General features: G+C 36.8%; 1 pseudogene; it reads right to left on the bottom strand.

Moving 5' to 3' along the window:
• Positions 1 to 22,600, bottom strand: part of LOC102817291 — a 194,452-nt pseudogene extending 171,852 nt beyond the window's left edge.
• Positions 22,601 to 26,525: the final 3,925 nt, after the last annotated feature.

Below are 26,525 nucleotides of genomic sequence, written 5' to 3' on the forward strand. Positions count from 1 at the left end.
GTTGAATGTGAAACTGATGATGTGCCCTGTAAACTTTCACTCAATCCACAATAAAAACCTTAAAAAAAAAAAAAGTACATGATTTCTTACTTTCGCTACAAGTTCCACTAGTTATAATCCTTCAAACTTTTAAAATATTCCTACCTATGTGATTCTGAGTCTTGGAGCTCTGCCCTGAATCTGCTTTGTCTGGTATTCTGTGGTATTGCTGATGGTGAACCTCACTGCATCTCCACCCTTGCCACCATCAACCAAAGGCAACTCTTGCACTGCCCTGTGGTGTATTGGCAATAAAACACCCCAGGATTAGGATCTTTGGAAGCTAAACCTGACTATTTTCCCCCAATAAATTGGGCGTCCATGGCATTTACCAGTGACAGATGTTATGCAAAAGAGACTTGCCTGTTTGTTAGCATACCTCTGTTGTCGATTTAATTGAAACTCATGATGTTATAGGGTAGTCGAATTTTCTTGGCCATAATTCTTATGCATGTGCAAGTTGAACAATAAATAAGAAATATCTTGGAAGAATTGATGCATTTGAGTTGTGGAGTTGGAGAAGAATATTGATGGGACCAGAAGAACAAATAGGTATGTGTCGGGGGAAGTATAGCAGGAGTGCGTCTTAGAAGTCAGGATGGTGTAACTTTGTTTCTCATACTTCAGACATGTCCCTGGAAAAGGACATGGATTGGCATTGTGGCAGCAGTGGATGCAAACATAACAATTGTGTGGATGGCATAGGACTGGGGAGCATTTTATTCTCTTGGGCATAGTGTCACCATAAGTCAGAACCAACATGACGGCACTTAACACAGCAGTGTTTATGGAAGCAGATCACTACACTTTTTTTTCTCCAGGGTACGCATGTGTGGTTGCAAACAACCAACATTAAAGTTAATAGTTAAAGGACAAACAATTTGGGTTACTCAGAAACCTTTACTAGGCATTGAATAAATATACAAAAAATGAACTGTAAGATACCATTAAACAAGTTTCTTTATAGATGGTCATATAGACTGTGCTGTAACTTCATAGAATATAATCTATCACAGAAAGTACTATTGTATAAGGAATCAATTTCATCATTAGCCAACTCTAGCTAATTATTTTCTTCGCCTGTGGTGGTATGAAGTCTGTCTTTCTGTACTTTTACTATTTTCTGCCTTATATTGTAATTAAGAGTAAATTTCTTCTCTTCTTGATACTCTTTGTTCACCCCTGAGTCACTTTTTTTAATTCCAGGCAATAAAATGCCCATTGTTTCAACAGCTCGCTAAGTGCTTTGTTCTTAGCTACATAGAAGAAAAGGACATTAGTGATGTCTTGGGAAATTTTCTTGCTTTGTTTCAGAATTAATAGATAAGTCACACTATTTGTTTTCTGTTTGATAGAGAGCACTAACATCTTGATTCATGAACTGTACTTATTACTGATGAAAACTTCTAGTGACCTGTTCTGTTGGCTATTATCTTTGCTTTTTCTCATTTATCACTTTTTAATCTACTTTGTGAACAGTCAGTTATGTCACTAGAATTTCAAGAAACTATTCAATAAAACTGTTTTCTAAGAAAATATGCTCTCACCCTCATTGTAGAACAGTTTTGAGTTTTACAAAGATTTCCCCTGTACCATCTCTCTAGCCCCTAATTTCCATTGCTGTAGTGTTGCTTAGTTTCAGAAGATCTACTGGCTCTTTCATTCTGTCATTATTTCCTTAGGAAGTTTTTAGAGTGTAGTCTATGTGTGCCCAGTTGGCCTATATATTGTCAAGTTTACAGTGGGGAAATAAAATTAACTGCAAGACTAAGTATCTCCAACAACATTATTTTTGCATGTAAAATGAACTTCTCATATAGTAACAAGGAGGCACATGAATAGCTTTGATTTTCTGGACACTAAAAGAAGGATACTTAAAATATATTTTTGTCAATTTCATCATATGCGGTTCTTGCATAAAGGTAAGAAATTTTTGAGGAAAGAAAAGTCAGAGATAAGATGATGAGACTTTCCAAAATCTATCCCTGATTTTTTTAAATATGAAGTTATTTGACAAAATGAAGTAGAAAAGCAGTCCAGTGGTCTGGGTACCATTTCCCCCTTCCACTGCTATTGGTTTCTCCTTAAGATATGTATGTCTCTTCTTGTATGTCAGAGAGATTAGAACTGTGCCCCTTGCAGTTTCCAATGGATGATTCTTCAGAAGTAGATCATAAGGCCTATAAACTCCAAGGTGTGTCTGGGTGGATTTGAACCTCCAACCTTTCTGTAAGTAACTGGTAAATATAGAGGATAATTCTTTTCAACATACACACACAGTGAATCCACTTTTGCCAACAGTCTTTCTTTGAAATTAACCACACTTGGTTAATTCTGCTTTTCATTGATTTTTCTTTCTAGTTTGAACTAATAAATTTTCTGTAAGCATTAGGTAGATGTCCACAGCAGCCTCCTTCACAGATTTTTCAGAAGCAACTGTTTATAAATTTAGTTTATTTTAGGGTTAGATGCTTATACCTTCGAGACTTAGTAAGAATCAAGTCACAGGAAAGTTGATATCAGTGGGGCTGGATTTATTGAGTATTTCTCCCTTGAACACTTTAATTGCAAGCCTATCATTTTTTAAAGTAACCTGGTTTTAGATGCACATATTTAACTTTAAAACAATAAAGAACTTAAATTTGCCCCTAGGTCAGCACTTGTGGTCTAATTACTGACATTAGGAGAATACAAACCAGTTAAGTCCCAGTGGCTCCAGAACATTTTAAAGGTGGTGTCTGCACAGTATATAACCTCCTGTGCAAAGTAGATTGCTTATACAAATAGAAGCAGGCAAGTGCAAATTCCTTTTTATGTTGGAGAGCTGCTTATTTTGTACAGATAATCACCAGGCCGCATTCCCACTAAATAGATTCTGCTGACTTAAATTGAGGTCTTAATCGTGAAAATTGATCCTTTGAAGAAATAAAAGTCTGTAAAGATTGTTTCCTGACTGCCATATTTTAGGACTTTTGTGTATAAGTGGAGTTGTGCAGGGTGACTTAGCTGAGTGATTCTATAGATTGAGGTTTAGTGGTGTCAGGTTACTTATTTCCTACCATATTCTGGAACTGAGACCCACAGACCATGAAGTGGTGGTGACAGCAGCTCTTCGTAAGTCAGATCTCTGCTTTGGGACATTTTCCCAAGTGGTAACAATCAGAACAAAGAAGGGAATGGAGAACGTGTTTCTGTCTATATTCTGACTTTTATTATAAAAGAGAAAGACAGGTTAAGCAGGTATGAGGTAGTCCATTGTACCATGGAGGTAAAGGCAGTGCCATTTAGCATTGATAATTTACTGGATTTAGTACTTACTGGAGTACTGGAAAGAAGTGGGTCTATAAAATGCTGGGATAATTATCATTTTATGTTAGCTCTGAGGAAGAAAATGTCTGACAAGAAAATTATTAGACTTTCTGATCTTTTCATAGTGAATTTTATGATCTTAATTGCTTTTCCCAAATGATATGTTGTAGTTCTAAATGTTTATACCTGCAAATATGACCTTGTTTGGAAATAAGGTGGTTGAGGGTTTTTTCTCTTAATAGGAGATAATTCTGAAAGGTTGAGTGCACTTATCCAGTATGATACAGTGCCCTTACAACAGAAAAGACACACAGACATACCGAAGATTATGGCTACATGGTGACAAAGGCAGAGATTGTAGAAGGTAGAGCTATCAATCAAAGAATGATCTGCATTACCCAGGAGCCACCAGAAGCTAAGAAGCCAGACCTGGAACAGATAAAGAATCCACAAAGCCTGGACTCTGATTTTGAATCTCTAGTCTCCAGAACGGTGAGACAATAACTTTCTGTTCACATAAACCACCCACATTGTAGTACTTTGTTAAAGCAACTTCAGGAAACTAATATAGTCAGGGGTTAAAATGATTTGATATGTAGATTCACAAACTATCTATAGAAATAGCTATAATTTGAAAAGTAGCTTTTTAGAATCTTAGTTTGGAGTCCGTATTTGGAGAGCTGTTGTGTACGTTTTTATCGCTCTGCCAGTGTTGTCCAATAGGATTCAAACACAATCCTAAACGTGGTAGTACTAACCTCCTGATTGGGAAAATTAAAAGAAAAAGAGAAAAAAAAAAAAGATATGGTATGGAACTGACCAAAATGCAAGGAAGGGATTAATGCTTGTGGTTTACATACTAAATTAAGGCTTTTGCTTTTATCAGCTCTGTAACTTTGCCTCAGGAGTCCTGGTGGTCCAATAGTTAATAGTCACCAGTCACCAGCTCAACCCATCACTTGCTTCTTGAGGAAAAGATGTCACAATTTTCTTCCATAAAGATGGCAGAAAGCCTTGGAAATCCTATGGGACAGTTCTGCTCAGTTCTATAGTGTGAGTTGGAATCAACCTGACAGCAATGTCATTGGGTAACTGTACTTATGAAATGTTTTTTACCTATGAAACCTTTGCCATAGAAATAGTTCTATAAAGAAAATCTTCCTATTGTCACATGCCACACCATCCTACCTGCTATAAGCCTCTGTGTGTGTCATGTTAAGAAGGTGGGCCACACTGTGGTTGTAAAACAATGTCTTTATTTGTATGTGAATTGATGCAACCTCTCAGACTGGAGATTCATCAGTATCCAATGTTGTTGTTAAGTGCCATCCATTCGGTTCTGACCCAAAGGGACCCTGTATAGGGGTTCCAAGAAGTAGTTGGTGAGTTTGAATCACTGATCTTGCAGTTAGCAGTCCAGAACTCACAAAAGGAAAGATTATGTACAATAGAATAGGATGCTCCTGTTGGCATCAAATTTATTCCAACTGAAAAGGACCCCAGAACACAGAGTAAAATTGCCCCATAGAATTTCCAATGCTGTAAATTTTTACAAAAGTAGACTGCCTTATTTTTCCCTTGTGGAATGGCTTATGGATTCGAACTGCTGAGTTCTAACCATCAGGCTGTTGTAGAAAAGGATAGAGACATTTAAAAACCATAAAATAGGGCTATGTGGCTGCTGTTGTTAGGTGCCATCAAGTCGGTACCAAATCAAAGGGACCCTATAAGAAGAGACAAACTACTTCTGAATATTTAGTCACTGAAAATCTTATGAGTAGCAAAGGAACACTGTCAGATAAAGTGCCAGAAAATGAGCCACTCAGGATGGAAGGCACTCAAAATGAGACTGGGGAAGAGCTGCCTCCTCAAAGTAGAGTTGACCGTGATAATGTGAATGGAGTAAAGCCCATGGGAGTAAAGCCTGCAGGACCTTCAATGCTGATGGGGAACAACTAAAAATAAAGAGAAACAGCTGTAAACATCCTTTAATAATCAGAACATGGAATGTACAAAGTATGAATCTAGGAAAATTGGGAATTGTCAAAAATGAAGTGGAATGTATAAACATCCATATCTTAGGCATTTGTGAACTGAAATGGACAGGTATTGGCCATTTTGAATCTGACAACCACATGGTTTGCTACACTGGGAATGACAAATTGAAAAGGAATGGTGTTACACTCATATTCAAAAAGAACAGATTAAAATCAGTCATGAGGTACAATGCTATCTCTGATAGGATAATATCCATGTGCCTATAAGGAAGACCAGTTAATACCACTATTATTCATATTTACACATTAACCACTAAAGCCAGTGAGGATGAAATAGAAGAATTCTACCAACTTCTTCAATCTGAAATTGATCAAACATGCATTCAAGATGTATTGCTCATTACTGGTGATTGGAATGCAAAAATTGGAAACAAAGAGGAAGGATCAGTAACTGGAAAATATGGCCTTGGTGATAGAAATTATGCTGGAAATCACATGATAGAGTTCTACAAAACCAATGATTTGTTCATTTCAAATACCTTCATTAGACAGCATAATAGAAGATTACACACATGGACCTTACCAGATGGAATACATAGAAATCAAATGACTACATCTGTAAAGAGATGACGGAAAAGCTCCATATCATCTGCCAGGGACAGATTGTGGAACAGACCATCAATTGCTCATATGCAAATTCAGACTGAAGAAAATGAAGCCTAGTCCATGAAAGCCAAAATATGACTTTGAATATATCCCACCTGAATTTAGAGATCATCTTAAGAACAGATTTGATACATTAAGCACAAAGACCGAAGACCAGAAGTACTATGGGATGACATCAAGAACATCAGACAGGAAGAAAGCAAAGTCATTAAGAAGACAATAAAGAAGGAAAAGATCAAAGTGAATGTCAGAAGAAACACTGAAACTTGCTCTCCAGTGTAGAGATGCTAGAGCAAATGGAAGAAATGAGGAGGTACGAGAGCTGTTCAGCTTGAGAAGACAAAGTCAAATGTTATAATGAAATGTGCAAAGATCTGGAGTCAGGAAACCAAAAGGAAAGATCATGCTCAGCATTTCTTAAGCTGGGGGAACTGAAGAAAAAATTCAAGCCTTGACTTTTGTTATTGAAGGATTCTCTCGGCAAGATAGGGCTATGGATATCAGAAAATGTTTATAATTACTTCAAAATGGAAAAAGTAGTCTAAAAACATATTCAGTGTGAAAATACTCTATAAAATTAGATATAAGTGTGTAATATGATCATTAGCACAATATATAATTGTGTGTGTGTATATGTGTGTGTAATGCTATATACTATTATTGTCATTTACTCTAGGTGTTTTTTGTTATATTTTGTTCTTTTTGGTTTCTAATCTAATGTTGTTGTGAAGTGCCATAGAGATGATTCCGACCCATAGTGACCCTGTATAAGGTTTCCAAGGAGCAGCTGGTGAGCTTGACCCGCCGACATTGCAGTTCAAACGGCTTTACAGTCTGGTGCATTAACCCACAGCGCCACATCAGGACTCCTTATATTCATACTATTAAAATTGGGTAAACAATGCTGTTCAACTCTTCTTGTATTTCCTCATACAGAAGTGCAGGCATGTTTCATGAAGACATACTGGTGGTGTTAATTGTTTTTTAGTAGATTTCACCTCATGGTGACCTCATTGCAGAGGAGTACTGTACCATAGAGTTTCAGGAGCAGATAGTCTGACCCATCTTCCAAGGCACCTCTGTGTGGGTTGAAACCATGAACCTTTTGGGTAGTAGTCTAGTCCTTAACTATTTGCTCCACCTAGGGACTCCAGAGAAATCTTCTTCTTGTTGCTGCTGTGTGCCATTGAGTTAATTCAGACTCAAGATGACCCCATGTGACAAAATAGAAATGCTCCATAGGATTTTCTTGGTTGCAGTCTTTGCAGGAACCTATCCCCAAGCCTTTCTCCTGCAGAACCACTGGGTGTTTGAATCACCAACCTTTCTATTACCAGCTGAGTTCATAATCATTGTGCCACCAGGGCCTCTTGAAGAAATCTTAGGAATAAACAGTGAGTGGCCCTTCCTTTGCACTACAAAAGTAGTCTGGTAAGCATGCCTTCATCTCCTGCTGCTTCCCTTTCTGTAACAACATGATTGCAGTTTGTCTCCATTCCTTTCTAAATATCAATACTGCCACTGCCAACCTCCCCACTGCAGAGCTTGAAATAAGCAATGCCTTTGCATTTTAGGATGATCTCTAGGCAGGTTGTACTCGACAACAAATCTAAAGGTTGGTGGTTTGAACCCATCCAGTGGTACCAAAGAAGAAAGGCCTGCTTCCATAGATTACAGTCAAGACAACATATAGTAAAGTTCTACTCCATGCAGTTGCCATGAATTAAAGTCTTCTTGGATCAGCTATCAGCACTCATGGAAGCATCAGTCAAGAAATCAAACAACGTATTGCATTAGGCAAATCTGCTGCACAAGACCTTTTTAAAGTGTTGAAGAGCAAAGATATCACCTTGAGGACTAAGGTGCACCTGACCATGGTATTTTCAATAACCTCATATGCATGTGAAAACTGGACAGTAAATAAGGAAGATCATACAAGAATTGATGCATTTGAGTTATGGTGTTAGAGGAGAATATTGAGTGCCTTGGGCTGCCAAAAGAACCAACAGATGCGTATTGGAAGATGTGCAGCCAGAGTGATCCTTGGAGTCCAGGATGGTCAACCTTCGTCTCTCATGCTTTAGACATATTGTCAGGAGGGACCAGTCACTGGAGAAGGATATCATGTTTGGTAAGGTGGAGGGTCAGAGAAAAAGAGGAAGACCCCCAATGAGATGGATTGGCCAAGTAGCAGCATCGATGGACTCAAGTGTGGCAACAATAATAAGGTTGGCCCAGGATTGAGCAGTGTTTCTTTCTGCTGTGCCTAAGGTCACTATGGGTTGGTACCGACTTGATGGCACCTAACAACAACAACAACAACAATAACAAATAATAATAATAGCATTTTTTCTCCTGTACTATAGCAAACTGAGAACAATTCAGTGAAGAGGCACATTTAATGAACTACGATTGGTGTTGTTAAGTGTCATCGAGTCGAGAGTCGATTCCAACCCATAGTGACACTGTATAGGATGTCCAAGAAGCAGCTGGTGAGATATATCACCCTAAATATTTACGCAGGTCCAAAACAGGTAGAAAAGAGATTTTAGGTATGGAGATTGGGTTGAGGCAAATTTGACTTTCAGTCTTCTGGGTTGGGCAATTGTTGGATTTTGCTGCCCTTTTATAAAAAGGAGAAAAAAGACCAGAAAAGAGAGGGAAAGGAAGAAAATGAATTTGATTTTGAACATTTGTAGTCTAAAAGTGCCACAGGTAGGGTTATGATTGTTGCAGTTGGTACACTGAAGAAGTTTCATCGAGCATTGTTTTGTATAATAGTTCTGCAAAAGCCAAAAGGGGTTCTTGACCCTGCTTCTTGCCATTTTCCTTAGACTGCAGGTTTCTGTGAACATTGCACTTCGATTTTTACTGAATTACAATGCCACCTCTCATCACTATCCATCTACTTCTAAACTTCGATGAGAGAACCCTGGGTTTACACCTCAGTCAAGGCACCTTATGCATAGCCACCACCCGTCTGTCAGTAGAGGTTTATATGTCGTTGTGATGCTGAACAGGTTCATCAAGCTTCTGGTTTAAGAAAGATGAAGAAGAAGGGCGTGGTATTCTACTTACAGTAGTCAGCTATTAAATCTCTTCCACCATAGAAGTCTGTTCAAACCCATGAGTCACTCCTTGGAACCTCTACAGAATTGCTATGAATCAGAACCAAGTTGATAACACTTAACATCTAACAACAATGGTTAATATAGGGAGCACGGTAGCTTGGTAGGATAAACTCTGGGCTACAAACCACGAGGTCAGCTGCTCAAGCAAACTAGCCGCTCTAAGGGAGAAGATAAGACTTTCTGCTCCTGCAAAGATTTATAGCCTTGGAAACCCTATACAGGGTCACTGTGAGTCGGAACCTACTCGATTTGAAATATGTGCTCTACCTGGTCAGAAGGCATAATTACTCTCTGCACCTCAGAGCTCTATTTGGGCTTTAAAGATAAGGTGACGTTTACTTTGTATCTGGGAGACTGAGTAGGCATGGAAAGTTAAGTGTGCTTACAAATGATGAGTTGTGACATGTGGCACTGCAGACTCATTATTTAGGGTTTTCGTAGGCCAATAAAAAGGTCAAATTTGGTTCAGTAAAAAGAGCCATTGGAAAATGTCATTTTACGTTTCACATATATAGTCTTCTTTCCAATTTGCTGTCTAAGAAATGCCATAAATTACAGGGCTGTGAAAAATGGAGCAATTTTTCCATATTAAAGCAGCAGGATTCACACAGGCAATGGATTGATTCTGGTTGTGAAACTTAAACTTTAGAACAAGGACTGATAAATGAAGGAGAAATGACCTTTCAATAATTTCACCAATTCATCACAAATCTTAGTTTAGATCAGTTTATCTCAACTTTATTTTCATTATCACTCCCCTGCCAAGGAGACATTTTAATTATTTTTACCCTATTTGCCTCTCCTCCCATGAAATTTTAATACTAGGGATAAAATGTATATATTTATATAAAACTATAAACCATTGTAACATCTGATATTTTTTTTTTCCCCTGCAAAAATCAATTTTTGCCCCGTGGAGTTAATGCAGTTTCCATTGAATATGTGTGATTAAGATGAAGCAGATATGTGGTCATATGTAATTCATGTCTTCTAGATCACTTGGCTCACAGCATAATTTTATCCAGAAGTCTGTATTTTGCCTTATTGTTTACATGCCTCAAGCATGTAAATTGCAGTCATATATTGACTAGTGTGTCAAACACTTTAGCGTGTCCCCAAATAGCTATCTTAAGCAGACGTGTTGTTCAGATTTCTTGTAGAAACTGTCTTCAATTTATGAAGTATAATTCTCCAATGAAGATCTTGACTGCCTCTTATTTCTTTGATTTTTTTTTAAGCAGAATCTCATCCCTGTTTTCATTATATCTTGGGGGATAATTATAAGAAATAGGGAATAAAAATTATTCAAACAGATAGCTAGTCATAAATTTCTTCTGACTAATCTCAATTTTCCCGAATCACAGCAATACACAGAAAAGCATTCATAAGCACACACACATAGAAAGAGACAGAGACAGAGTCATAATTTTATTTGGCAAACATAAGCAGTAGCCTAAATTGTTATGTAAAATGTAATGCTTCAGAAAATAGCAGGCCCACAACTATATGCCCCATTGTGGAGGCTCCTTATGAAAGGGAGTACAGACTGGCTAGGGATTAAAGCCTCCATAGGAATGAAAGCAACAACTTGCAGGTTTGAAAAGGTAAAGTGGAAGAGATCTCAAGGAAATGGATGCAGGACTTCAAGTAAGTGGAAAAGAAGTCCTCCCTTCCCTTGACATGTTAAGGAGCAAAGGGCTTCAGAGCCTTTACTAGGAAAACTAGCATGTAGCTGAGGGGCATCAGATGGTTAAATATGGAGCTCACAAATTTCAAAAGATGAGCACCATGAATTTCAAAAGTATGAGCATCAGAGATGTGTGGGTCCACCATGGTAGTTTGACTCACATGCTCCAGAATTTGGAAGCATCAGACAAATGATGTTGCCAGCTCCATATGCCAACCACTGAAATGTCAAATTATTAAAAACATTCAAAATTATTATTAAGAAAATTTTTTAGATTTTTTTCCTGATGAGTCATAGAAATTTGGGTTAGGATTTGGGATGGGATGGAGCTATGCCATTTATAAGACTGTTGATCTGGATAAAACTCAAGTAGACAGGGTCTGACACAGAAGCCATAAGTACAACATGGCCCAGTGTTCTTCTGTCCCTTAGATTTCCTTTGATCTGCAGTTCTCTCCACCACCTGCTCCCAGGCTTCACCATCAGTCATTCCAGAACCTGCCTTCTTTGCTCCTCGATGAACAAACAACTCACTGTCAGACTAGGGAGTAAAGTTCAGGAGTGCTTTCTCATACTCAAGCTTGTGCCAGAAGGATCATTGTTGTTGGTAAGTGCTGTCAAGTTGGTTCCAACTCACAGTAACCCTGTACAGGGTTTCCCAGGAGTAGCTGGTGAGCTTGAACCACTAACCTTGCAATTCAAACCGACCTTATAGTCCATCTCATTAACCCACAGTGCCACACCAGGGCTCCAAAAAGGACAATAGGTGTGCACAAACAAACTTTCCAAATAAATAACATTGGGAAATCTGAGATGATCAAATGGATTTATCATGTAGGCCAGTGCTTACTCTGCAGCATCACACCAAGACTCCCTATGCACGGTAGCTATGTTGACTCCACAACACTGAACAACTACAGCTTAGTTTACATGGAGTCCCGGTGGTTCTGGCACTCTACAGAAAGCCTATTCAAGGTCTCTGTGAGTCAGAATTGACTTGAAAACACGTAACAACAATAGTTTCCTAGCACCTATTGGACGACAGTTTGATAAATGCTTAAACACAATATTTTATTTTATCTTTATGCTAACTAATGGAGTACTGGTGTGGCATTGTAGGATAAGCACAGGACTGTGGTTTGAACAACAAGCTTGGCAGTTCAAATTCACCAGTTGCTCCTTGTAAATCCTATACTAAATTAATGAGTTTGAACTAACTCAAGGACACTATCAACAACAATAGAAATTGATGTTTAACAATGTGGATTTGGGGAAGCGTGGTGTCTGTAGGATAAACTTTGTACTGCAATCCATAAGTTCAGCTGTTTGAGTCCATCGACCACTTCACAGGAGAGAGAAGAAACTTTCTGATCCCACAAAGATTTACAGCCTTGGAAACCTTATACATGTACAGATTTTGCCAAAATTTATAACATTATTTGAGGACCATACAAAATTATCAACTTAAAAATTAGCCAGCGATAGTTGGTCAAACATTTAATTAACTCACCCTTAATGTGATGGCTGGAACAATGATTGCCTTGGCATGGCCAGACCAAATGATTTCATGGAGTCCTGGTGTGGCACTGTGGATTAATGTGTCAGACTACAAAGCTGGTTGAGCTGCAAAGTCAGTGGTTCAAGCTCGCCAGCTGCTCCTTGAAAACCCTATACAGAGTCGCTATGGGTTGGAACCGACTTTACGGCACTAAATAATAACAATATGGCTCAAGGACTGGATTTCCCCTGCTATACAGGGTAACTATGAGTCAGAGCATACTCAAAACATACTTAAAAACAACAACAAAATGTGGATTTTCTTTTAATTTTGGAGTTAAAGATAATTTGTGTTGTAGCTACATATAACTAATTGTTGCGGTTACTTGGAATCTGAATTCATACTCCACTATTAAATTTGATAAATTTAAAAAACAAGCTCAACTTTCATTTATCCTTTTAATTCAACATTTTATTTCTTGATTTCTTGATATTCTATCTTTAAGTTTCCTGTAAAAATTTTAAAAGAAATAATTTCTACCTGTTGCAAAATAGGGATTAATGAACTCAGTTTGAATAAACTTTGTTGTTATTAAGTTCCATTGAGTCAGTTCTAACTCATAGCAACCCTATGCATAGCAAAATGAAACACGGCCCAATCCTGCACCATCCTCATTATTCTCATGATGTTTGAACCCATTGTTGCTGCTATTGTGGCAATCCATCTCATTGTTGGTGGTGTTAGGTGCCATCGAGTCAGTACCGACCCATAGCGACCTTATGCACAGCAGAACAAAACACTGCCCGATCCTGGGCCAACCTCACTATTGTTGCCATGCTTGAGTCCACCCATGCTGCCGCTTGGCCAATCTATCTCATTGGGGGTCTTCAAATTTTCTGTAGATCCTCCACATTCCCAAGCATGATGTCCTTCTCCATGGACTGGTCTCTCCTGACAACATATCCAAAGTATGAAGTCTAATTATTATTGCTTCTAAGGAGTATTCTGGATGTATTTATTTTAAGACAAATTTGTTCTTCTTGCAGTCCATGGAACTTTTAATATTCTTCCCCTACACTTTAATTCAAATGCATCAACTCTTCTATTATCTTTCATATTTGTTGTCCAACTTTCAGGTGCATATGAGACTATTGAAAATATCATGGCTTTGGTCAGAAGTACCATAATCCTCATAGTGATGTGTTTGCTTTTGACACTTTTAAGAAACCTATTACAGCATGTTTGCTTAAAGCGACACATCATTTAATCTCCTGACTGCTGCTTCCATAAGCATTGATTGTGAATCCAAGCCAAATGAAGTCTTTAACATCAGGGTTTTTCTTTGTTCTCATTTGTCATGATGGTATTTATTGGTCCAGCTGTGAGGATTTTCATATTCTTAACATTGAGATACAATTCATATTGAAGGCTGTTGTCTTTAACTTCCAGCAACCAGTCCTCTTAACTTCCAGCAACAAGGGTTGTGTCATCTGCATATCACAAGTTGTTAGTAAATATTCCTCTAATGCTGATACTATGCTGATCTTCATATAATCCAGTTTCTTGGATGATCTACACAGCATATTTGCACAGATTGACTAAGCATGATTGAAGGATACAACTTGGCACACAAACCTTCCCTGATTTTAAACCAGTCCATATCCATTTGTTCTAACAACTGCCTTTTGGTCTTTTTATAGGTTCCTCGCGAGCACAAATAAGTGTTCTGTAATACTTACCATTTGCAATGTTACCCATAGTTTGTTATGATCCACACAGTCAAATGCCTTTCCATAGTCAATATAACACACGTAAACTTTTTTCAGGAATTCTCTGCTTTCAGGCAAGAACCATATGATGTCAGCATATATATCCTTTTCTGAATCCAGCTTGAATTTCTGGCAGCTTCCTGTCAGTGTACTGCTATAACGTTTTAAAATTATCTTCAGCAAAATTTTATTTGCAAGTTATATTAATGATAATTGTTTGATGATTTCAGCAGTCTTGTGGTACCTTTCTTTGGAATGGATATAAATATGGATTCCAGGTAGCTGTCTTCTAAATTTCTTGGCATAGAAAAGTGAGTGCCTACCCCCAGCACTGCATCAGTTTGTGGAAACATTTCAATCTGTATTCTGTCCGTTTCTGGAGTCTTGTTTTTTGCCAAAGCTTGAAGTTCTTCCTTCGGTCCATAGGTTCTTGATAATATGGTATGTCTTGAAATGATTGAACATCTATCAATTCTTTTTTGTTACAGTGAATCTGTGTATCCTTCCATTTTCTTTTATTGCTTCCTGTGTCATTCAATATTAGCAGTCCATAAAATCCATCAGTGTTACAGTCCTGGTATGGCACTGTAGGATTAGCACTGGACTGCTAACCACAAAGTCGGCGGTTCAATCCCACCAGCAGCTCCTTGGAAACCCTATACAGGGTCACTATAAGAAGAGCTGATTCAACAGCACTTGACAACAACAACAACAACAACAACTATATTCTAGCTACTGATATAAAGACAAACATAACTTCGTTGCTACTGGTATACTAGCAAGACTATTAACATATCTATGGTGGCAGTGGTTATATGCCGTGGAGTGGGTTCTGACTCACAGCGACCCTGTATAAGGTTTCCGAGGGTGTAAATCTTTACTGGAGCAGAAAGCTTTAGCTTTCTCTGGTGGAACAACTGGCTGTTTCAAACTGCTGACCTTGAGGTTAGCAGCCTGATTCGTAACTACTGTGCTACCAGATTGGTATATTAACAAGTAATATAGACATCTAATGACTAATCTGTTTATTATTTAAATGTAACAGTGATAAATGTTAATAAAAGAAGTACTGGATGTCAAACACTGTTTATTGAGAAAGTGGCCTTGTCTAGAAGGCTGGGGGAAGACATTTCTGAGGATAAGATTAGAAATGTCTTGGGTATTGGAATGCTAACTGCAAAGTGAGTTATTCACTTTGGATATGTTTGGACCTGAGATATTCACAGTTTAGGGATTTTCTCATCCAAGAGTGACTGGTGACTGCCTTTTTAAAAGGCTGTTTTTAAATTCTGCTTTTGCGTCTTCATGTCAACTCTACTTTGAGGAGGCAGCTCTTCACCAGTCACATTTTGAGTGCCTTCCAACCTGAGGGGCTCATCTTCCGGCACTATATCTGACAATATTCTGGTGTTCTTCATCATTTTCAATATTCAGCATTCTAGTGCTGACAGTGTTCCTCTGCTATTCAAGAAGTTTTCAGGGACTAAATATTCTGAAATAGTCCATTTCTCCTTCTTCCTAGTCTGTCTCTCCTTCTTCCTAGTCTTTGTCTGGAAGCTCAGCTGAAACCTGTCCTCTGTGGGTGACTCTGCTAGTAGGTAAAATACCGGTGGCATAGCTTCCAGAATCACAGCAACATGCAAGCCACTACAGTCTGACAAACTGACAGACGAGTGGTGGCTCTTTTTTATAGCATTTGTAATTATTAGGCATATATTTATATGTAATAATAACTCACCCTACTAGATTTCAAGTTTCTTGAGTGTAAAATACTAGTTTTTTGGTGCTAATGACCGTATCCTCCAGTACATAGTACAATGTTGAATACATAATAAGTGATCAATTAATATTTATGAATAAATGGATAATCCTAGATTTCTATTATATTTTAACTTGGTGATAGTCTAACATCGTGGTTACTTCCACTTCAGTTGAAGACTTAGTGCATAGTATTTGTTGAATATAATTAATGAAAATAAGTCACGATTGATTTTAGAATGCCTGAAATTATGCAACATTTTACAAATAATTTCATTATTAAGAGATCAAAAACAGAAGAACTCTCTGAGTAGTTACCATTTGAATTCTATTTTTTTGTTGTTGAGTAACACATTCATAACCTTTGTCTTTGCCTTTGAATCCCACTATCAGAAAGATGACTTATGCTACAAGCCTGTAGAAGCACAAAACATGAGGAAAAGAGGATGAGCCAAATTACCTTATCTCGTCTGATAGATATTATGTTTTGTGGTTCAGTACTTTTCTATAAAAAATATTTTAAGGCATTTTTATTTATTAATGTGCTTATTTTATTTATTTGTGTTTAATTGCTTTGCAATGGAGAAGTATTATACACACATGTATTTCTTGTTTATTAAAGATGTCTCTTGTATTTAGTTCCCTTGACTAACCTTAATTAAGCCTTACAATTGTATGCTGTTCTTTAGCCTTCACTTTCTTCTTGAGTAAACAAGTCTAGGCCTCTAGCAGTAGCTGTTTAGAACTGCTCTGTGGCTAGTTGGAGATGAGATCTCAGTGATACTAAAATATTCATGGCATTTGGACTTGTTACTGCTGTCCTGTTCTAGAAGAGGAATTTTGAAGATGAGTTGACATAGCTTCATCAGCAAACATCCCACCGGATGTTTTTTTAAGCATTCTGAATAAAGTTCAACTGCCCTTTGGGACAGAACACACATTTCTTCCCAATTTATAAATTTGGAATGTTACCAATGAAAAAAGTCTGAAGAGTTTATTAGAGGTAAAAAATGTTCAAATATAACAATAGTTTGTTTTCCTTTATTTGAAAGAACTAAAGGATTCTTTTTGAAGTATTTCATGAATCACTTAACTACTGTTTCTTGAACAAAGTGGGAAATACTAGCCTTATTTTATAGCTGTTAGGAAGAAACATGAATACAATTTACTGTTTTGAGATTCATGTCCTTTTGGAAAGACATTTAACTGATTGGGACATGTGCTAGTACTTTCAAATTGTTCTTTAGAAGTATTACGAATCATTACGAATGCCAGTGGGTCACATTCACCAGTCGCCCCTTGAAGACCACATACAGGGTTGCAACCGAGTCAACAGTGCTTAAAAACAACAAGACCAAGAGCAGAATTTGAATGAATTATAAACTTAATTTTTCAAGTATTAGTTACCTTGCAAAGTTTGCTTAAAAGATGCAGTATCTAGTGATTCAGGAAACCTGGGATAGTTATGTAACTCAATGTGGAAAATATTTATGCTTGATTTGATTACAATTGTATATTTATCTTACATATCTTCAAGCTACAGTGGCCTTTAGTGTACTGCAGAATAAAAACAAACAAAACAATAACAAACTGGTTTTTGGTTATAGCTCCTTTCCAGCAGTATCATTAAAACCTGAATGGGCTAAAATATTTTCCTCCAGTCCCAGCAATGATTGGTTTTCCACCTTTCACGTTAGTACAAAACGTCATCTCCTTATTAGAGTGTGCTTTTATCTGTTTATCAGTCACATTTCCTTTCCTATGAAATATGTTTGTGTCTTTGCTTAGTTTTCTTTTGCTATTTTTTTCTTATAGGCTTATAGAGGGTTTTATAGTTCACATAATTATAGTTTTGTTTAAGAAGTTCTTCCCTAACTGCATGATTCTGAAGTTATTGTCCTGTGTATTTTCCTGAAAAAAAAATAAAATAGAATTTTACTTTTCCAATCATATTCCATCATCAATTTGGGATTGTTTTTGTTTATACTGTGGGGTTAAAAACCCTTTTCCATTTCTCCAGTATGGATAGTCTATTTGTCTTGCCATTTATTGTTGATGGTAAAGATTAGCACTCTGTTGCTAATCTAAATGTTGGTAGTTCAAATCTACCAGCCAGTCTGAAGAGGAAAGATGTGACAGGCTACCACTGTAAAGACCGTTGTCCTCGTGTGCTGTCAAATTGGTTATGTCTCAGAGACCCTGTGTAGGGTTTCTGAGAGTGGCTGGTGAGTTTGAACTGTTGACTTGTGGTTACCAGGCCAGTGCTTATCCTACAGTACACACACCAGCAGATTACAGCCTTGGAAACCCCCTGGGACGTTTCTGTTCTGTCCTGTAGGGTTGCTGCTATGAGATGAAATTGACCCAACAGAAATGAGTTTTTATTTTTAATTTTTGGTTTAATTATTTCTTCCCCATTTTTTTTGCCCTACATCTCTGTCCTACGTCTGTTTCCATGTTTTGTGTCATTTCCAGACTTTCTGTTTTGTTCCAATAGAAAATGGGTCTATTGCTCTGCTACGTTCACTCTCTCATGTTCACTCTAGCTGTAAAACAGTGCTTATACTTTTTAGATCATCAATTAACTCTTCTCACCTCTTGACTATTCACATAAATTTCACATTCATTAAAAAAAAAATCTTGTTGGGATTTTAGTTGAATTTTATGTAAACATATGTTTCAATTTAAATAGATATGGTGTCTTTAAGTTCAGTGACCATGTTGGATCTTTCCATTTATATGTTATTGTTATTAAGTGCCATTGAGTCTGTTCTATAAACCCAAAGACTTTTTTTCTGGTAATAAGATGAACCAAAATTTTAAGGCTAGGAGACGGTGTTTGAAGAGAAAAATTGAAAGCACTGGTGGGGATTTTTTAATTGTTGTAGAATTGCTCAGGATTTTGTTTTCCTTTTATAACAATTTTTGTGCTTATTATATATCATCTCACCTAAAATTTCAATATATTGCCTAAAAATTGTTTGTAATATTATCTTTTATATCTTTGATATAGCTCTGATTGTGTCTTCTTTATCATTACTATTTAAAATTTTTTCTGTCTCTTTTTTTTGATAAATCTTCTTAAATATTTACTAATGTATGCCATAAATGAAGGAACTCTGGTAGTGTAGTGTTTATGTATCGGGCTGTGAACCTTAAGGTCAGCAGTTCGAAACTACCAGCTGCTCTGTGGGAGAAAGATAAGGCTTGCTGCTCCCATAAAGATTTACAGCCTCAGAAACCCTATTCAGGGTCGCTAAGGGTCAGAACCAACTCGACGGCACTTAACAACAACAACAATACCATAAATAGAATTCTTTTTAACTTTATTGATTATTTAGCTTTATTATATTATATAATATGCTTAAATAATAATTTACTTCTGTGTTTATATTTACCTCCCTTCTTTTCCTTGAACTTATTAGGCTTTTTTTTTTTTTTTAACAATATATCTTAATTAGGATAATCACATTTATTTTCATCCTTCTATTATGAACACTGTGGAGTCCTGGCGTGGCACTGTGGGTTAATGCACCAGACTGCAAAGCCGTTTGAACTGCAAGGTCGGTGGTTCAAGCTCATCCTTCTATTATGAACACTGTGGAGTTCTGGTGTGGCACTGTGGGTTAATGCACCAGACTGCAAAGCCGTTTGAACTGCAAGGTCGGTGGTTCAAGCTCATCAGTCACCCCTCGGAAACCCTATACAGGGTTGCTAGGGGTCGGAACCGACTCGACAGCACTTAACAACAACAACTATGAACATGTTTGGCTCTAAGTTTTCCTTCATGTTTCCTTGGTTATAGTGCAATAATTTGCAATGAAGCAATACCCAATTATAAGTGTTTTCTACTTTTCAGCACTGTATGCTCTTAACATCCATATTAAAAAATATATACTTCCTTGATTTTGGTTTCTAACACCTGGACTTGAGATAGATAAATATGTATATTAATAAAGATGTTTGAAATGTCTTGTATGATTCTATATGTGCTTACATATGGTGAGTTTCTTCATATGTTTTCATTTATACTTATGAAGAATTTGTATTTTGTGACGATTAAATGCAGTATTCTGCCTAAGTCCCAAATCAATTTTGTTATTCAGCTTTTCAAATTAAATTGCTTTCTTTTGTCTGATTGATAGATCATTATTGAGAGATGATGTTCAACATTCATACCTGAGTTTTAAAATTTTTATGTAGATATACCAATATTCTCTTTTTATATTTTGGAAGAATTTTTATAAGAGCACTCAAGTTTAGAATGATTTATGTCATCCTGACAAAGCGTTTATAAATTTGTGATTTATTTTTACATTATGATTGCTTTATTCAAATGATAAATGTAGCTAAGGTAGCCTCATTTTAATTTGTATTTAAATGCCATAATTCTCTTGTAAACAGTATAAATTTGAATTTTTTGTTGTTATCGTTTTACAATCTGCTCTTTTAGAAGAAATAAATTTCATTTATACTTATATTTATTCTGATTGTTAATACATTTGTATTAATTTCTGTCATATTATTTTATACTTTCTATCTTTTTCATTTCTACTTTTTTTATTGCTTTGTTGGAATAATTGATATTTCTTCTTCCCATCATTTTATTTTATATTTTTTCTAATAGTTTGGGAAATATAAAATATTTCTTAAAATGATTTCAATGGTTAATCTAGAAATTTTAAATACATAAGTAGCATATTACAATTTAATGTTAAATACCATTGTTCTTCTCCTGAATAATACAAACAGTTTTGAGTGTTTTAACTTCTGTCAACTGCTTCTGGTAATAACATATGCTTCAATCATTTTAATCTTTTTAAAAAATTTAATTCCATAAAATAGTCATCTTCTTCATTTTTTCGTAAGTCTCTATTAAATTCCCTTGGTCCACATATTTGGAATTTCCATTGCTCATCATTATTTCTATATTCCAGATCTTTGTCTTTAAGGACATTCTTTACATGTTGCTTTAATGAAAGACTTGGTTTTCTGTAACCTCTAAAACTTTATTTCCTGATTATGCCTTTATTTTGACCTCTTTCTGCAAAGATAGTTTACTGGATATAGAATTTGAAATGTCCATTACATAGGTTTCTGCTGCAATTCAAATATGTAATTTTATCATCTTTCAGATTTCATTGTTGATGTTGTAATCTGTTTTTTCTTCTTGATGGCTTTTCAAATTATCTCTTAGTCTTTGGTTTACTGCATTTTGACTATGATTTGGTATTTCATTATTAAGTGCCATTGAGTCAGTACTGACTCATAGAGACTCTAAGAACAACAGAATGAAACACTGCCCAATATTGGGCCATCCTCATAATCATTTTTACCTTGAGCCCACTGATGTTGCTGCTGTGGGGGTCTTCCTCATAGACATCCTGTGTATGGATTCTAATAATAATTATTAGCATGCATTGGTCTTCAAGGCCTAAAGATTTATGTCTGTCTTCAGTTTGGATCTTTTAAACCAACATATTTTCAAATATTTGGATCTTTTAAACCAACATATTTTCAAATATTGTTTATTCTCTCTTTTCTCTCTCTGCAAGTCTTCACCTATCCTATTTACCCTTCTTGCTACCTTAATTATGTTGCACATTTTTATCTTTTCTGTCTTTCTGCAATTTATGAACTGTAAGATAGGCCACTAAACCTCACAAGTTGCTCCTTGGAAACCCTCTACAGGGTTTATAGGGATTGGAACCAACTCAATGACATTTAGCCACAACAACAGTAGTGACTTACCAACAACAACAATGCTAAATTCGGGGTCATTTTTTCAGATCTACTTGTATTAGTTCACATATTCTCCCAATGTTGTTGTGTGCCATTGAGTCAGTTCCTACTTGGGTTTCCAAGAGCTTGAGCTTCCAACCTTGTGTTTACAGTCCAGTGCAACACAGTGCTATAACAGAGCCCTATGATTATTAGTCTCCCAGTATTGCTGTTGTTGTTAAGTGCTGTTGAGTTGGTTACAGACGCATAGCATCTCTGTATAGGGTTTCTGAGGAACACCAAGTGGGCTTAAACTGCTGTCCTTGCAGTTAGCCTTCCAGTACTTACAATATAATATCACTCCAGGACTCAAATAGCTTTGTCCAAATTGCTTACTGGACTGTTGGATTTCTTATTTCAACTAATTTGTTTTTGATACTAACTTCAAATTGGTTCTATTTAAAATATGTTCAAGTTCACAGCTTATTCTCTTTTAGTTTTAAACTTACCAAATAAAACTAATTTTGTGTCTGATGATTTAGCTGAGTTTTGCAGGTTTTAATCTACTATTTGTGCTTTTACTGGCCATAAGTAATGGTGGGTTTTTTTGTAGATTTGGTGATTTTTGTTATAATTCATATGTTCTTTAAATCTTCATATATAGAAGTTTTTTGGAACCTGACTTGAGAGTAAATTGCTCTAGACAGTATTTGTGTTTTGTTTTTGTTGGGCTTTAGTGGTTTGTGTGTGTGTCACATGGTTACTGTGAATTACCACTCCAAAACCATGTGAGTATGGAATTGTGGCTAGAAATTCTCAGGAGGCACTTAAAAAAAAAAAGTATTTTTCTCAGTGTATGCAGAGCTGGAGCCAAGACAGACACGTTTTTCTGCTATCTTTCTCTGTTAGAATGTTTTTAAAATTTAGCCTCTGAGGACAATTACCTTTTCAGAGGAGTTCCTGTATGTCAGCATTTTCAATTTTTCTGTACCACGAGCAGTATCTGTGTCTGTCTCGTCTGCCATGTTCTTCTCACAAGCAAGTTCATTATTTTACCCTTCCTTCCTCTTTCTTAAAAACCAAACTCTGGAACCTTAAATAGAGAAAAAGCCTAGAATAGTTCAAATGCCCCTTTCTATAGCTCCTGAAGGCCCCTTAATATTTTGTTGTACCATGATTCTCTCTCTTCTGATATTTAGAGCCTCAATGTCCTTGATTTATATAGTAATTTGTTCTGCCACATACCCTGAAGTAATTAAGTCTGTCTGGCTTCCTCCTATTTGCTGAGACCATAATATATTAGTTCTATGTTTGCAATTTAGGTCTGCAGGTTTTATTACAAGACAAAATAACCCTAAATTAGATATTTTCATGGTTGTTACCATGTCCTACGGGGTGCTGCATGATGTGACTCCTGTATACTTCTCTTTTATTACTCTCTCTTCATCTCATTCTGCTGCACCGTAGTGACCTTCTTTCTCTTTCTGCAGCATGCCTAGTTTGTTTCTGATTCATTTGCAGTTATTGTTGCCTCTGTCTGGATAGCCTTCCTTCGTATAGTCTCAGAGCTCACTGCTCCCTTCATTCTGTGACTTACTCAATACCACCTCTTCGGAGATGCTTTCCCTGATTAGCTATTTAAGGTAGCAACCTCTCATGCCTTCCATGTTTTATGCTGCCTTACTTTTCTTTATACAATATTAGGTCTTCAATGTCTTTGTTTATTGTCTATCTCCATTTTGTTGTTGTTGTTAGGTGACTTCGAGTTGGTACCAACCCATAGCGACCGACCTTATGCACAGCAGAAGGAGATACTGACCAATCCTGGGCCAGTCTCACTACCGTTGCCACACTTGAGTCCATCGATGCTGCCACTTGGCCAATCCATCTCGTGGGGATCTTCCTCTTTTTCTCTGACCCTCCACCTTACCAAACATGATATCCTTCTCCAGCGACTGGTCTCTCCTGACAATATGTCCAAAGTATGAGAGATGAAGTTTGGCTATCTTGACCTCCAAGGACCACTCTGGCTGCACTTCTTCCAACACGGATCTATTGGTTCTTTTGGCAGCTCATAGCTGTTGGAGAAGAATATTAATGATACCGTGGACTGCCAAAGAACAAACAAGTCTGTGTTGGAAAATGTATAATCAGAATGCTCCTTAGAAGCTAAGATGGCCAGACTTCATCTTCATATTTTGGACATATTTATTATCAGGAGGGCCCAGTTGCTGGAAAAGGCCATCATGCTTGGCAAAGTGCAGGGACAGCAAGAAAGAGGAGATCCCGAAGAGTGACAGCAACAATGGGTTCAAGTATAGCTACCATTGAGAATGGCACAGGACAGGGGTTATTTCGTTCTGTTGCACATAGGGTCACTAAGGGTTGGAACCAACTCAATGGCACCTTGCAACAACTATAAATCTAGAACCATACGTCACACAAAATAGACACGTGATCAATATTTGCTGATGGAATTAAAGCCTTGAAAAAAACACCCTAATTCTTATCAGAGAATAATTTAGTAATTACTGTAATAGAACGGAAGTGGATTTGTATGAGTTGCATGATACTTCTACATGTCCACTTTAGTCAGAAAATATAGACAGTTCCCAGGGTATGAACAAGATCTGTTCATAACTGTGCTTTGAAATGATGAAGTGGAATTTGTAGGTGAGTCACAGCAGATGCAAGCAGCTCTTATTCATCCTCACCAGTGCAAGAACAGGCTCAGTGCATGGAAAGAAAAAAACCTTTTCATTATTTAAAAACTACACATGCAGCAAAAAAGGTGATTATGATGAAGAATTTTTACAAGTAGCATTTGGTCCAGTTGTTTCAAAGTGAGGAAAAAAATTACAAAAATTAAAAAACACATATTAACTTGGATGAAGGGAAAGTCAATATAAAATAAGAAGGAGATAGGTTAAAAGGATGGAGGCAGTTGGTGATCTATGAGATGATGCATGGATAGAACCACAGGCTGGATGGGTATGGGAAGGAGAGTGGGAGTATACCCACGAATATATGTAGATTTGACAGAGGATACCTGTACATAGATATATATATACCTTTCCTGTAAATATATTCATGAATTTGGTAGAGCATACACAGGTCAAAGTTAAGAAAACTTCTTAGACATATTCAGACACCTTAAGGATCTGGGAGCTTGGGACCATAGTCTCAGAAGAAACAAAATCAATTGGTATAACAGTCTACAAAGAAAATGTTCTACAGCCTATTTTTTTTTAGTAGTGACTAGGGTCTTAAAGGCTTGTTAGGAGCCAACTAAGGTGCAAATATTAGTCTCTCCCTGTCAGAGGAAAGAAGAGCTATGAAAACTTAAGACACATGGAAACGATTGAGGTGATATAAGATACACACTGAACCACAAGGTTGATTTGAACTGCAAGGTTGGTGATTCAAACTCAACAAATGCTCCTCAGAAACCCTGTATGGTAGTACGGTGAGTAGGGACTGACTCAACGGCACTTATCAACAACAACAAATGGACAAAGGAACACGAGAATATCAGTCTCCACGATGTTGAGACCACTACCAGTACCAACTGTTCTGAAAGGGCTCACATTAGAAAGTCCTGGATAGAGTGGGAGAAGAATGTGGGAAAACATTCAAAAGTACAAAAAAAAGACCAGACTTCCTGATTATATAGAGGTTGGAACTCCCAAAACTATGGCCATTAACCACTCTTCAGGTTTGGAGCTGAATTTACTTCCAGGTTCAATGATCAGGCCAACAACAAACACGTTTTTACATGTTTTTATAGGGAAGAATAACACTAATGAGGTATGCACACCTTAGAATAATCAATTATTTGACATCAAAAGTGCAGCATTTATGCAAGGGCAAAGTTCACAAGGATTAGGAGAGAAGGAGAACTAGAAACAAGAAACACAGGGAGAAAGTAGGGTAAATTATGTTATACTGTGGGAACTGTAATCAGTAAAATGAAACACAACGTGTATGAGTTGTTGAATTAAAAACATATCTGTTCTGTAAGCCTTCATCCTATTCACAACAAAAAGTAAAAAGAGAAACAATTTAAAAGGCAAGTAGGAGTTGTAAGTCAGATGTTCATAATCAGGGAACTCTTGTATATATATATACATACATAATACATATATACTCCTTCTCCTCAAGTATTGACTATTTCATTTTCTTATGTTTCATATTTATGACAATAGTGAAAAAATCTACCATCCATCTATTTTTCACATTAATGTATACATCTGGCAATAATAAATGCTGAGGTAGGAGGTAAGAATAACACTGGCTGGGATGCTTAAGGCTATGTATTCCCTTGGTTGGGTCATGATTCTCAATGATAACATAATGATGTAATTTAGCAGTTAGGTAATGACAGTCATCTTCCACTTTGTGATCTGACATGGTCATCTTCCATTTTCTCATAACAATAATTGTCATGGACCAGTCTGGTTTTTGGAGCCAAACCATGTGGGTAGGTGAGGAGAAGGTATACTTTTTTTTATTAAAATGCTTAACTTAATACCTAATTAAATAAAACATTGATTTAGTATATCATTATGGTTCAATCACTTCTGCTATAAGATCAGGCATTGTGCTAAGAAGAAGCCCAATTAGCAAGTGAGATTCTGGAAATTTTAAATTAGTAATTTTCAGTTCTGGGACTTGGAGAATTTAAATTAGTAATTGCAAAACTATCATGTGAACACATATGTAATGATGCTGGAGCTCTGGCCCTTAATCACTACCAACAGCAGTTCCAATGGACTATATTACTCATAGGTCACTAACTTTGAAGGGGTTTTTCGTAGATGGGCCAGGAAAATCTGGCAATGGAGAATAGGAATATTTCTTATAGTATTATAAAAGATTTCTGGATCTAAAGTCTTTCCTGCAAAAGGCATACTTTATCCAGAGTTCTAATTTGGGAGGAAGGCTAGGCCA

This window comes from Chrysochloris asiatica, unplaced genomic scaffold (assembly GCF_000296735.1).
Source record: "Chrysochloris asiatica unplaced genomic scaffold, ChrAsi1.0 scaffold00001, whole genome shotgun sequence".
Lineage (NCBI taxonomy): Eukaryota > Metazoa > Chordata > Mammalia > Afrosoricida > Chrysochloridae > Chrysochloris > Chrysochloris asiatica.